General features: G+C 39.6%; 1 long non-coding RNA gene across 1 annotated transcript; it reads left to right on the top strand.

Annotated features, from left to right (window-relative positions):
• The first annotated feature begins 7431 nt into the window (after positions 1–7431).
• LOC115924285 lies at positions 7432–11643 on the top strand. The gene is made up of 2 exons (XR_004064263.1): positions 7432–7564; positions 11056–11643. It is a non-coding gene; the product is annotated as an uncharacterized LOC115924285 (long non-coding RNA).
• The last annotated feature ends 3293 nt before the right edge of the window (positions 11644–14936 follow it).

The raw sequence follows: 14936 nt of genomic DNA on the forward strand, positions 1-14936 counted from the left end.
CAACAAAAAAATATTTATTGCTCAATTTGGCGGTGTGACTGGACCATCTCAAGCATCAAGACTCTCCGTGCTCTTTGGCATATCCTGACTGATTTTGCTTCTTTCACCAATTACTGATTGCCCTTGCATGAACCGCACTGTGAAACAAACTAGAAAAGAACAATCAGTCTTTTTGATTTTTTCACAGAAGAGTGTTTTTAATGGATGCATGGTGGTGGTTTCTTTGATTGCGAAGTTGCGCATGGGGAAAACAAAATTTTTGCTTGAATTTTATTTGAAGCCATGAACATTGCATGAATTCAATGGTGCTTGGAGCTTAGACTGAATGAACACATGTGCCGTTTTGTTTTTCCGGAAGGAGATTGTTGATATGCAGGGCTCACGAGAGAAACCAGGGATCCGTCTCACACAGCCTTTTTTCAATGACAAATGACAAAAATCAGTGACAATCCTGCTGATAACCAATCAGAAGCAAGGATTTCGGTAGCTTATAACACAAACTGTCGTGTGTCACTGATGACAAGGTTTGTGAAACGCCCCCCAGATGCGAGAAGATGAGGTTGACATACATTGCCTGGACGTGATTGGATATAGGGTCCTGCTGAATTTGGCAGTGTATGTTTCTGCTTATTGCTCGTATTATATTGTCTAGGAGAGCTCTAATCAACTCAGTATAAGAACAAGAAAGATGGAACAGTAGTTTCTTATCCAGATTTAAAAGTTAGCATGAACATGTGTGAAAATCAGAATGAGTTTTATATTTTTGTTCATAGCACTTTTTCATATGTTGCGGGCAAAATAATAATTGAATTTTCTTTTTAGACTGGTAGATAACAGTGCAGTTTAGAAATATTTTGAACAAAGATTTAACAAATTAAAAAAAATCATGCTTGCTCCTCATTTTGCTCATTTTTTGGTTTCTTTTTTGAAATATGTTATTTGCAAAATACATTTATGTGTTAATCTGTATATGGATATCAGATATACTACATGCATTGTGTTTTTCTTTAATCTATATTTTGTGTCATCTTGTAAAACAGACAGCCTTTTCACACACGACTAAAATTCTTTAAAGCTGATTAGTTTAAAGCGCTTTAAAGTTTAAACTAATCAGCTTTACATACGACATCATTCACACACAGATATTGTGGTGCGATCATTGATCGTTTTGTGATTAACTGCTGCTCTTAAAATGCGCAGTAGTACCATTGCGCATTGAAGGTCAAATCATATTAAACAAAGCACACGCTCCATCCAGTTTAAACACGTATATCCATTCACACACAAAATGTTAAGCTCTCTAGATACGAACTACGTATCTGCAGCCTGCTTTGAAGGGCGTATGAATCGTGACTTCGTATCTATCCAAACATCGTATAAACGATATGTTCACACGGAAAATTTTCTTTACGCTGTTTAAACCTGTTGAGTTAAACAGCTTTAAGCTAATCAGCTCTAGATCAGCTCTAGATACGATGAATTTTAGCTATGTGTGAAAAGGCTGAGAGTTTAATGCTCCTGACTCTGATCAGACAGTGTGTTCTTATTGTATATTTGGTTTTCTTGTCCAGTACTGACTATTTAAAATGATATAAATTATGTCTTAGACAGCTGAAATTGATAAGTAACTTAAAAAGATGTATATTTATTGCTTACAATGAAATCCATACCTTCATTGTAAAGCGGTCCTAAATTACTTTGTGAATGTACATGTACATGAATATTTGCATGAACAGTTCATTAGTGTAATGAACATGTTTTGTTGAAGCCATACTGCACTAGAAGCACTAGAAGCACTACTGCTAAATCCCCTCTAGCGCCATCTCAGGTCAGCTGTAGCAGTATGGTCCCATAACTCGCTGCCCTGTTGGTTTTCGCATCAAGGCCTCTGTCTGCGAAGTGGAAATTAGGTATTGAGTTACGCCCTTTTTGCAGGTTGACCATAAGATGGCACTGTGCAATAAAAACATGGTATCGCTATAATAGGTAATCTTGCATTCTGATAATGATGAAAATTCAAATATTGCACAGAATTCAAGGAATTTCAGACTAAATGTAAGATCATGAAAAACTAATTTCCGACTTATGCTCCACTGATGATTGATGTTTTTTTTATCTGAGATTTATTTATTTATTTAATCAAAGCTTTAGTATATACTGGTAATATATACAGGTTGTATATTCAGATTTTTTTTTTTGGGGGGGGGGGCATAGGGTGTTCTTGATTTCATTTTCTATGTGTTCCTCGCTTCAATTCATTTACAATCAAGACATTTATTATTGTTTGGGGGAGGGGCTCAAGTCCTTAAGGCCGACCCCCAGTTGCTACTGAGGTTTCAATTAGGTTATGGTTTAGGTTTAGAGTTGGGTTTTGTAAAGTGTATGGGTGCAAGGTTAAACTAGTGAATTAGATAAATGAACGATATTGACCACAATGCAATGGCCGCTGGAGCATGTGTTGTATACTCCTGTGTTGCACACAACAAAATGTGTAAGAATAGCTGAGAAATACATTTGTGAGTGAATAATTTATTCTTCAGAAGCCATGTCAGTTGTGATTTATAAACAGTAATGCAGCCGACATGTGTATATCCACGTTGGTGCTGAGCAGTGTACTTGCTTTTCGGAAAGCATTTTCTTTTTTCTTCTCTATGTTTTCTGATTAAAAAAAAAACATATTTACTAGCCCAAAGCTGGTTATATCAACACGATGAAGTAAAGTACATGTAATTGTGATTTTCTATTCAGTCGGATAATTCTGTTAAACATTTTTTCATGACTTGCATTTTGTATGGTTCAGCTTTAAGAAAAAGAAAAGGAGAAAAAAACAAAAACAAACAAACAAACAAACGACAAAAACATGGGATGGTTCATGATCTGTATTCTTGTATTTGTAATATGAGATCTGTCTTTAATCTCTCTTCATAAGAAAGTTATATTTGTTTGGTATAATTTTTTTATAAATTTTGTATAGTCATGAAATATGAGCTATCAAAGTCATACCTTATACATGTACATACTGATATGTGCAGTATATCAACACACAATTTGCTTTTTGATTAAGTAACGGTAGGGCCATATTCTATCAACTGCAAAAAAAAAAATTAGGCCTATATCTTAGCCAAAATTCCTACCGGTATTTTCAATATTCAACAATGTTCTTAAAGAATTTTTCCCTAGTCTTTGAGTTAGATTCTTACACTTTTGTAGTTTTTGCCTCAGAGAAAGTGCTGAACCTTTTTAACACTAGGGGAGTGTTTCACAAAGATCCTATTAGTCAAACTTAACTCTAAGTTGGACTTAAAAATTATGGAGAGGCATTTGTAGCCTTGAAATAAAATATATTCAAAACCGAAATCAAGTATTTTGGACTTTTTATAATTTGCACATGAAATCTCCTTGATAATAAGAAATATTAATGATTTGAATCAACATTTTATGCCTTTAAAAATAACTTTTACAAAATATTTTCATAGATGCTAACGGCTTTCCATAATTGTTATGTCCAACTTAGAGATAAGTTCAAGTTAGGATCTTTGTGAAACACCCTCCAGGTTTCCACACTTTGTGATCCAGCAGGCTCAGTAACTTTTGCATCAGAGCATAAAAGATGTAGGAAAAGAAAAGGCAACAATTTCTGCCCACATTGTGTCCATTTGGACCATCTCGTGTTTGACACTAGATTTAAACGAAAATAAGCTTTAAAATCCCTGAATTGGCAACACGCTGAGAGTTTCAAAGTCACTTTTTTTTTCTCTAACAAATTGGCAATTTTTTGGCAATAAAACTTTGCAACACAGCTCATAACCATGCATATTGTTTACAGAGACGTGCCATTTTATTAGAATAATGTAGCAGTAGAATTTAAAAAATTGAGGGCCAATTTGAAGATGAAAAAGTGATAAATTTTGCACTGAATGGAAAATCATGTCCTGAAAGAGTCGATTTATGTGTGTAGCCTTTTATGGCTTTTTAAAACTAAAATCCTTATAAATTACAAACAAATTCTTAGATTTTATTGAATATTCCTCCTGATGATAATTGATTGGTATGGTAATTTGGTGAAAACTGATTACCCGGTAGATTTTATTTGGGGAGTCTTTCAGCAGAAAATTCTCACATTTGGAAATTGAAAATCTACTCGTTATTAGTTAATATGTACAATTCTGAAGGTCGATAGGCCTACACATCACTAATATTACTGTTGAAGTACAGAGAGAATTAAAAAAAAAATTTGTGTTATGTAATGTTCTTTAATTTATTCGGATTTGATTAATGTAAATATGTACATGGTATGGGTAAATTATTTAATAAATTTATCAATAAAGACAATGAGGGAATGTTTACGTGCTTAATTTGTGTTTTCTGACTTTTTGTCAATTTTATTTACACTAATTCCTGTTTTGTTCTTAGGAAATGGAGGGAGAGGAAGAGAGAGGGGGAAGGAGAGAGAGAGAGAGAGAGAGAGAGAAACAGTGAGCGTGAGAGGGAAAAGAGAGAGGGAGAGGGTGGGGGAGAGAAAACCAAATTGTAACGATTCCACTATCATTTTCTTTCACTTTTCTCTTATTTGTCCCCTCCCACTTTTTAGTCTCTCGATGGGAGGGGGTCATGTGGCCCTATATACCTATCGCAATTACTATGCGTTGGCGTAGTACGGGTCCAGCCAGATATGGGCAAGGGGGCACAAAGTGTTTCACAAAGATTCCAAGTCGAACTTATGGAGAGCCATTTGTAGCCTTAAAATAAGATGTATTCAAAAGCAAAATACAAGTATTTTAGACTTTTTGTAAATTTCACATCATGAACACGAAATCTCCTTGATAATAGAAATTATGAATGATTTGAATAGACCTTTTATGCCTTTTAAAATAACTTTTACAAAATATTTTCAAAGATGCTTGTAAGGTTCAACTTATATTAGTGAAACATCGCGCACCCCCCCCCCCCCCGGTCAAATAAAAGTGAAAGAGGTCGTCTAGTGAGGTAAGGGTGCTTGCAGGGGCGTCGCTAGACCTTTTCCAGTGGGGGGGGGGGTGTGTAGAAGCCACCGATTACCGACAATACTAGCCACCAATTACCGACAAATATATTAATCCCAATGTCCACAAATTTAAACCCGGGGCCAGGAACTAAGTTATTTTTCAATCCCCCCCCCCCCCCCTTGACAATACATTTAATTATTAGAGAAAGAAAACGATTTGTTGTAACGTTCCCGACGTTCCTGCTCAATGTACACCCCAAAATTCGGGCCGGACTTTGTCGCACGAAAAGTACCCCTTTACCGGACATTTTGGTAACACGCATGGGGTCCGTCCGTTCTCGGAGTGGGGGGGGGGGTGGGGGGGCGGGGGATCGAGCAAGAATACCGACACAACGGACTCGACACAGCAAATAATTATCTATGCGCCTATCTTTCTTGCCCCCTCGACGTGGTGACTCCATCCAACATCCACCCCTCTCTCGCTCTTACTCCCACCTCTCTTCTCTCAGGCTCCCCGGCCTCTCTCCTCTCTTTCATCACCCGTTTCTTTTGTTTCCTTTTTATTCTCTCCTTCTCTTCTCTTTCCTTTCTTTCCCTTCTTTTTCTTTCTTTTTTTCCTTTTCTTTCCGTTTCCCTCTCATTTCCCCTCCCCTTTTCTTATTTTTCCCGACAGCAGCGAAATTTTACCGACTTCTTTTTTTTCCCTTTTCTCCTTTTCTTTTTTTTTCTTTCCTCTCCTTCTTTTTTCGCTTTCTTTCTTCTCTTCTCTTTCCTTCCTTTCCCTTTTCTTTTCCCGACAGCAACGCAATTTGACCGATAATATCCTGTCAGGTGTGGGGGGGGGGGGGGGTGTCGCACCCCGCCCCCTAAGCGACGCCCCTGGTTCATGGTTATTCCATAGTTCTTTTAAAAGAAATGCAATTTCTCATGCTCTCGCACCTCTCTTCCATCTTTGTGTAATTCTCTTTCATTTTTTCCCTCTATCCTTTAAAGATAAGATGTCCGTTTTGCAGCCAACATCAAATTCTGTAGAATTTTGCAGGAATTATGAATATGTCCTTTCTTTGAAATTTAGACTTTAGCAGTGTTCTAATATTCAAATTATGCAAGTAAGCCCGTTTACTTGCTAGACTCCACTGTCAGACACTATTGAGTGACTGACTGACTTTTTTCATCTTTGGTAATAACATACATAAAATGAGCTGTAAAGGGTCATGAGCATTTGTCTAGATCAATAACCAACTTCTTGTAAAGGCCAAAATTAAACTGATTGAATTTTTGCGCAGCATAAAACGTACGACCATTTTGTACAATGGTCTGAAAAATCAGACTACTACTTACCGGCTCTATAGCTCCTAAGTCGATTTGACAACTAATAGTCATTATTTTCCCACTTAAAGATATTTTCAAGCCCCTCTTTTTTTTTAGGGAAGTATTAAATTAGTATTGTCTTCAAATGCCGTTGGAATTTAACCTTTTAATTTGTTGGGCCTGCAAATGGGACATAGTACCTTTAAACTCACAAAAATTCTCTCTGATCCCCCTTTTTTCCATCTCTGTTTTGTTGTTCTTATTGTGCTTGTTTTGTTTTTGTTTGTTTGTTTGTTTGTTTTTTTTTGGGGGGGGGGGGGGTGCTACACGCCTGGCAAGAGGGACCCATATTATACACACTGCAATATTGCGTGCCCCCTCCCGCCCCTTTCCCAGTAAAAAAACACCTGCTTATAATATCCCCCTTTTCTTTCTTTTCCCTTCTCATTATTTTCCCTTTTCCCCTCCGTATTCCCCCTTTCTTCCTTTTCCGCCTTTTGTCTCCTCTCTCTTCCCCTTTCTTCATTTCCTCCTCCTTTTCCTCATCCCCCCTTTTCTTACTCCCCCTCTTTTAAGTTCTTTCTCTTCCCTTTTCTTTCTTTTCCCCCTTCTTTTTCTTTCCCCTCCCTTTTCTCCTTTTCTCCCTCCCCCTTCCCTACCCCCCCTTTTTTTTTTACCGGAGGAGGGGGGGGGGGGTGCACGTGCTCCCTGTGCCGCCCCCTGAATCCGCCACTGATAAGAGCTTCCATTTCATTTTTTGAAAGGGGCGTTTCCAAAACTGGTCTATAGGCCTACCTTTAAGCCCATGGTGAGGTGATGATGATGGTGATAATGTTGATGGCAATGATGATGATGATGTTGATGATGATGTTGATGATGCTGATCTAGTAGTTACCGCAGTGATGACTATATGCGGACGTCTAATTCAGCCAAAGCTTGGAGCCACATGGAGCCCAACATTTCACGGGCATGCAATGCACCAACCAAGCATCAACATTCGCTCTGATCTGAGCTAGTATAGTATAGCTCGTCTCATTCTCAGCTCCGACTAAAAACCTGCTAATGGGGCGCGCGCCACGGCGGAGCCGCCTCTAGCTCTCGTAACCAATCGAGCACGGCCTAGAAATAAAATTAGAAGCACGCAATCGACCCGCGACCTTATTCTTCTAGTTTTCCATCTAGATCTAAATCTAGTGATCTAAATTACAGCGGTTGTACATCTGAATCCCGATGTTACTATTCTAGAAACTACAGGCCTGAATTCATTAAGTGAGTGTTATTTTTTTAAACTTTAATTTGTAAATCGTTTTAAAGTGTTGAATGTATGAAAGTTGGCTCTGCCACCTAAGGCTAAGCTAAGCAGTGTGGTTTACAAAATCTACGAAACAGTCACTCACGAGTCATATGATTGTGAGCTCGGGGGTTTAACTGTTAATAGTGTTTTATTTGACTAATAGGTCAGTGTAATCATTCCTCTAGCTCACTCTTAACTCCAGGAAGCTCCGACGCCGATGCATCGGCACGTCGGAGCTTCCTGGAGTTGGCTCACTCTAAGTTCATGCCCCGTGCATGGGTGGTCAGCTTCGTTGATGTACCCTTGCCCTAGGGTCTAATTGTAATATGTAACTGCATGGCTTGGGCCGCCAAAATGCAGTGTTCAGTGTCGATCGACAGAAATTAACGTCTGGACTCTGGTACTACTTGGTAGACCCCTACCAAGACGTTTTGTGTCCAGACAGGTTGTGTATCACAATCATCGGTAACAGGGGCAGATCTAGGGGGGGGGGGGGTGTTTTGGCGTTTTAAACCCCCCCCCCCCTCCGGCCCCTTGGGCGGCCAAGTGAAAAAGAAAAAAAAGTAAAACAATAAAACGGCACAATTTTTGGATTTTTGTTGTTGTTGGTCAAACCTCCCCCCCCCCCCCCCCCCCCCCTTTAGCAAAAAGCTACTGGGCCGCCCCTGGGTAATGGTAATTGTTACTTTCACTATCAGTACCACTAGATTAAGGACAGTTAATGATTTTAAATAGTAGGCCTAATTGAAAGCAAGCTGCATAGATGGACAATTTAGCATCTGAACTATTCAGGGCACCTGCCTGTCCCTGAAGTAGAGTAAAGGAGCCCGTAATCGGCCAGCTCCAGTTTTCGGCCGATTGGTTGGATGCAAGGTAAAATCACTCTAAAATACATCGCATATAAATAGCATAACACATATCCCACACATACCATACCATGCCAGTGTCACTGAAGAACCACATTTGCAATGGAAAATATATCCTAAAATATCACATTTTAGCGATGTAATCGCCGGTCCCGCTACCCAAATCTGAAAAATCAAGTATCTTACGCGTGTCTGTAAGAAATATGGGTACCATAAATTAAAATGAGCTTTATTTCAAGTATTTTTCAGATTTAAAGCCCGATTTTGTGCGAGTCGCATGCTCAAAAGTATGTCATCGCATGTATTAAATCAATGCAGCCGCACACCGCGACGCACACACGATATCTCTGTCTAATTCAGATTCCAACTTCCGATCACCGCTGTGCCTGTCTTCGGCCAGGCGAGCACCAGGGAGCTCCGGCGTGGGATACCTGCTCCGCCCGCTTGTGCTGTACATCAGCGCGGAAACGCACGGCGCGCGCGAGCGCTTCCTATTGACTTTGTACATGCGGCCGTAAACTGAAACGCTCGGCCGATAACGGGCTCCAAAACAGTGAAAATTGAAATGAATATTGTCATGGCAATTCGTGATTTTTTTCTGGGATTCTTTTTTTGTTTAAATAATAATAATATTTGCTTCATGATTTGAACAAGAAATGATAATAAATAGGAAGTAAAGAGTCCTAAAAATAGGATTTTGTCTTAAGTGGCCGAAAACGGGCTCCTTTACTCTACATGTACATGTATATACACTGTAGGCCTACATACAGGGGCGGCCAAGCGACTTCCAAAGTGGGGGGGGGGGGGCACCAACAAAAAAGGGCACCTACAACGGGAAATATCAAAGCGAAAAAATATATACAATTTTGTAGATATTGATATAAATATAGGTCTACCCCTACATTGTGACGTATCGGGGGTGATTTCAATATTTGTTTCTCTTTATACACCATAAAAGATATAGCTTAAGCATTGTACTTTGCAGTTGGGTGTGATGTCTGAATATTCATTTGCGAGCGAAGCGTGCGAGGACAATTTTTAAGATTTGTTTTAAAAAAATGTTAGGTTGCAGTGCGATTACATCTTATAAAGAGGAAGAAAAAAGAATCCTGATGGAGTTATAAGCACATTTTCAATACGGAAGACTGAAATGACCTTTGATATTAAAGTAGCATAATTATATCATTTTTAAGAGCGAGCGTAGCAAGCGAGCTTTGGGGGAAATTGCTCTTACTCTGAGTCTTAGTCGCTTTTAATCAGGGGGACGTTTAATGATGAAAGGAAAAGGAGGACACTTATTGAAAAGACACTTATTAGAAAAGAAAAGGAGCATGTGTCAAAGTACAAAGGGTAATTATCAGAGGTGAAAATGAGGCACTTCTTAGTACACCTGGAAAGAGGCACTCACCAGGGATGAAAAAAGGCACTTATGAGAATAGGAAATAGGCATTTGTTGACGGAAATGGGGCACCCATCAGATTTTGATAGGGGGATTTATAAGAGGTGAAAGGGGATAGGTCCCTTATCAGAAAGGAAAAGGGGCACGTATCATTGTTAAAAGGGAAATTACCAGAGGTGAAAAGGGGCACTGACCAGATATGAGAAGGGGCACTTGTAATAAAGAAAAATTTGCATATTTTTGAGAAGGGGGAATAGCTTTTATTAAAAAGAAAAATACCGGTAGTCGCATGTAAAAATAAACGGGGCACTTATCAGAGATGAAAAGGGTGTAATTATGAGAAGGGGAAGGGGCACTTATAAGAAGGATAAAGAGCGTTTATTAGAAAGGAAAAAGGGCACGTGTCTAAATATAAGGGGCAGTTATTACATGTAGAGGTGAAAAAGGGCACTCATTAGAGATGAAAAGAGCAATTATCGGAGGTGAAGGGGGCACTTATTGTAAAAAAAATTATTAGCATTTTTATAATGGAATAGGGGCACTTTTCGTATGTAAAAGGGGGCACTTCTTGGGTACTTGAAAAAGTGAGGGGGGGGGGGCACTGTGCCCCCTCACTTTTAATACAACTGGAAAAGTTGTAGCTGGTGATTGTGTGTTTGTGATTTTGTTTGTGTTTGTGTTCTTCTCCTGTGCTACAAAGCTATCAATGGCTTAGCCCCCTCTTACCTTTCCGATCTCATATCCTTACGTTCCCGTACGTCGTCACGAACACTTCGTTCATCTTCCACATTACTGTTAACACCTGGACCCCGCACTAACACCCGGTATGGTGACCGCGCCTTTTCAGTTATTGCCCCCGCTCTCTGGAACAAACTGCCCGCCTTTATTCACTGCGCCCCCTCTGTATCTCAATTCAAATCTCTACTCAAAACCTATCTTTTCAAATTGTAAATTGCAGTTGTGCATCGGTCAATGGAGGTGCGCACCATATTTGTCTTTATTTAGTTGATTGCCACTGTTTTTCTTACCTTATCTATGTTACTTTTGTATTTTTGCTTTTTCTTCTAATTTAATTCTACGGGTTATAGTCTTCTCTTAATCAGAACACTGTGCGCTTAGAAACATCAGTATTAAGCGCCTAATAAATGTTATGTATTATTATTATTATTAAAGATGAAACATATTTTTTTCTTCTCTTCAGGTCTGGAAGATTGTTGTACAGATCAATACTCTAGAAAGATATAATTTAGAATGATCTATGCAGAAGGACAATTTAATCATGGACAGTCCAATGGAATCTCAAGAGTTCACAGAGCAGACTGCATCTGGAGAAGGGGAAGCAAATGGCGGTTCAAAAGTTAGGATCAAAGGAATCAAAATTGTCCTGAGAGACATACAGGCACCTCGGTCATCATGGCCGGAAGTACACCTCCAGAGCCTATGCGAGACCTGTAGGCCGAGAAGAACACGTAGTCAGTCAGCTGCTGAACATGATAACAAGTTTAAAAGAGGCGGTGGGAGAAAATGTTGTGAGGAACTCCTGAAGTCCTGGAAGGCACCCACCAGAAGGCACAGGCTGCCAAGACATCTCCGCGACTTTGTTGTAGACAGCACCGTTCTACACTTGATAGAGTTCAGCGATTGGTATAATAGGGGGAGATTAGCCAGACAGTGGGATCTGTATCCAATACGTAAAGGTGTGCCAACCCGAGAAGGAAGTCCTATCAAAGGCACAATGAAAAGAAAAAGAACATATAGGAAGGAACAGGAGTTGTATAGGAAGAAGAAAGAGGGGAATAGAAAAAGAACCCTGCCAACTTCATCCAGTTCTTCTTTTCTCTTGAAGGCCAGGAAACAGAAGCCAATATGTGCAGACGAGACAAGGACATCTCATCTAGAATCCAAACGTAGAGGCAGACCTAAGAAGCATACCAATGCACCACAAACAGTGACAGGAGTGCTGCGAAATCGAGGCAGGCCTAAGAAATGTAAAAATGCACTTCAAACAATTCCAACTTCAGTGTCAACTCTTGCAGAGCCCATGAATAGATGCAGCCCCCCTAAGCAAAAGGATGGAATGACAGCTCCTCTATCAAAGTCGAAGCGTGGAGTCAAACCTAGGAAGAGTCAGGACGCGTGGCAAACTATGCTAGTCTCTTCATTAACTCCTGCAAATCCTAAGCTTAGAGTTAGAGGCAGACCTAAGAAGTGTAAGGATACATCCCAAACTGTTTGTTTGCCTGTTACTTTATCACCTGTCACAGAACCTAGGCACAGAGGCCAATCTAAGAAGTGTAAGGATGCACCTAAAGTGGCTCCAGATTCTGCAACTGGAGCAGAGACTAAGCGACTTGGCAGACCAAAGAAGAGTAGCCAAGCACAAAGGACAAAGTCTGCATCTGTTACAAGTAGTCCAGCTTGTAAGTTTCACAGCCGACCTAAGAACAGTCAAGTTGCACCAAAGGGCGGGGCAATTAATACCCAGAGTTCCTCACAGTCCAAGACTATGTCTTTGAGATCTGAGAACGTGAAGCAACCAACCAAGTGTTTTAATAGTTTGAGGAAACAACGTAAGAGTGGTCTCTTGTCATCAAAACAAGATCTGCTAAAATCTGTAGAGCCTAATCAACTAAGACTTTTACCTTTCGTTAATCCAGATTTCAGCATAGACGATAACGACTCTTGCATGATGAACATCAGTGAATACCTTGCCCAACTAGGCACCTACTTGGAGTGTACAGATTGTCACGATACAACCATCGTTGGAAATGTGAACGGATCTGAAGAAGGATCGTGTGATGAAAACAATAACGTGATCACAGACTCGGAGGTTTTGCAGAAGAGTGGTGTAGGGCAATTACAAAGTGATAGTGGATTCAGTGATGAAAGAACCACATTCTGTATGACATTGGACCCTGGAGAGGGATCTTGTGCTGAAAGCGGTTACCAAAAAACGGATGCAAACAATAACCTGATCACTAACCCAGACATTCACCAAGAAGGTGAAACTGGGACAAGACCAAGTGATAGCGGTGACATCAGTTATGATACCATACAAGTCTCAAAATCCAAAAGGTCCAGAAGAACACAGAAAGAGAAAGCACAATCGAGTTCCATTTGTTTGACCCTGAGGCGGAGTGAAAGGCTACGTGTGAAGGAGAACTACCGTAGATGTGAAAAGCTGTGGAAGGATGATGGCAATTGTTCACAGGCAGGGAGGAATTCGATGGGCAGTCTTTCAGGAAGAGGATCAAGCTGTAACCAACAACAAACCAAGACCAGTTTGGATGGTGAGTACTTGTACTACCCAGTGGTATATCCAACATTTTCTGGCAGGGGTGTTGAAGGTGGGGGGGGGGGGGGGGGGGGGGGGGGGGGGGGGGGGGGGGGGGGGGGGGAGACACAAGTTTGAAAATTCTTTGACAATTAAATAAAAAAGGTTATCATGTTTTTAGGTGTGCTTTTTGGGGCTCTAAAATTCTCTGACAAGCAACAAAACAAAAGAAGACTTAGTTTTGGCTTTAAAAAGAAAGTTTGAAAATTCATTGACAATTACAAATAAAAAAGGTTATCAGGTTTTTAAATGTGCTTTAGTTTTGGCTGTAAAAATAAAATAGTGTTCTTGCCCCCCCCCCCCCTCCTTTCCCCCCTTTTTTTTGTCGACCCCTGATCCGCCACAGACAACTAAAGGATCTACATGTATATGTCCAGACATACTATAATCACATTGATCTGACACCAGAAGTCTGTTGGAAAAAATTGTGACATTGTTTATGGAAATAATTCTCAAAGCTAAATGCAAATCAAGTGAGTAAAGGTAAATAAATATATATATATCAAAAAACTAAATCTACAGAACTGGGCTACGCTTGCTCAAGATTAAACCATCAATAACTGGTGTTGAGGTCCAGAGAAGAAGTCACCAAACAGTAGACCACAGGGTACAGGGTTTAAATCCCTCCATTATTTAACATCCTATTGTTAGACATAATTCTTCATTTGCCACTCTACACCCAGGTGATGAAATAGGATCCTGATAAAGAGCAGAATACTTAAATGCCTTGTTTTTATTAGATGGCAAAAGCAGTTCGAACTGGTAGTATTCAGTGCTCAATATCATCAGGAATAAGCACATTATAAATTATTATTATTCTTATCATAAATTTGTATATAATTGTAATTGTAATTTCTGAAAACTGGCTTGTATTTTTTGTTTCCCACAAGTAGTGTACCGAATATTGCAGTTTCAATATTCCAACAAACATACTTTGGGGGTAGTGATAGCTTACAATATGCTTTCAGTAATTTTGATTGTATTCAAGTATAGAATATTTTGCACATGTATAATTATTTATGCTCTGGCAACAGCCAATTTGAGCTTTGTTGGGTTTAAAGTTAGGTTTATGGTTAGGGTTATGGGTATATAACTATGTGTAGCGTTTGGTCCAGGGTTGAAGTTAAGATTTCTGGGGTGTGTTTCACAAAGATCCCAAGTCAAACTTAACTGTAAGTTGGACTTAAATATTATGGAGAGCCATTTGAAGCCTTAAAATAAAACATGTTCAAGAGCGAAAATTAAAGTATTTTTAGACTTTTTATAAATTCCACATCAAGAACATAAAATCTCCTTGATAATAGAAAATATGAATGATTTGAATCAACATTTTATGCCTTTTTAAAATTAACTTTTACAAAATATTTTCATAGATGCTAACGGCTTTCCATAATTTTTAAGTCCAACTTAGAGACCCCCCCTGTTCTAGGGTATGATATTGACCTTGCAGCAATAGTCGCCAGAGTTGTACATACCAGTAACTGACACGCAGTCTTCATACCGTACATGATTTAACACCTTGATTTTATTCAATGATTACAGATGATCTCCTGCAGGAGTTTGTAGCCATGTGCCCTCTTGAGGGCGACATTTTATTCTCAGACGAGGAATGCCTCTCCTTACTTGCAGGGTCTCCCATCTTTACTGGCAACGCTATAGGATCACCTTCACGCTTCGCCATGCTCGATGACAAGGAGATGGGGTGAGTATATCCCCTTAACTCACTCGCAAAATTTTGCTTAGCCCTG

The sequence above is a fragment of the Strongylocentrotus purpuratus genome, unplaced genomic scaffold (assembly GCF_000002235.5).
Source record: "Strongylocentrotus purpuratus isolate Spur 01 unplaced genomic scaffold, Spur_5.0 spur5_scaffold_15, whole genome shotgun sequence".
In the NCBI taxonomy this organism is placed as follows: Eukaryota; Metazoa; Echinodermata; class Echinoidea; order Camarodonta; family Strongylocentrotidae; genus Strongylocentrotus; species Strongylocentrotus purpuratus.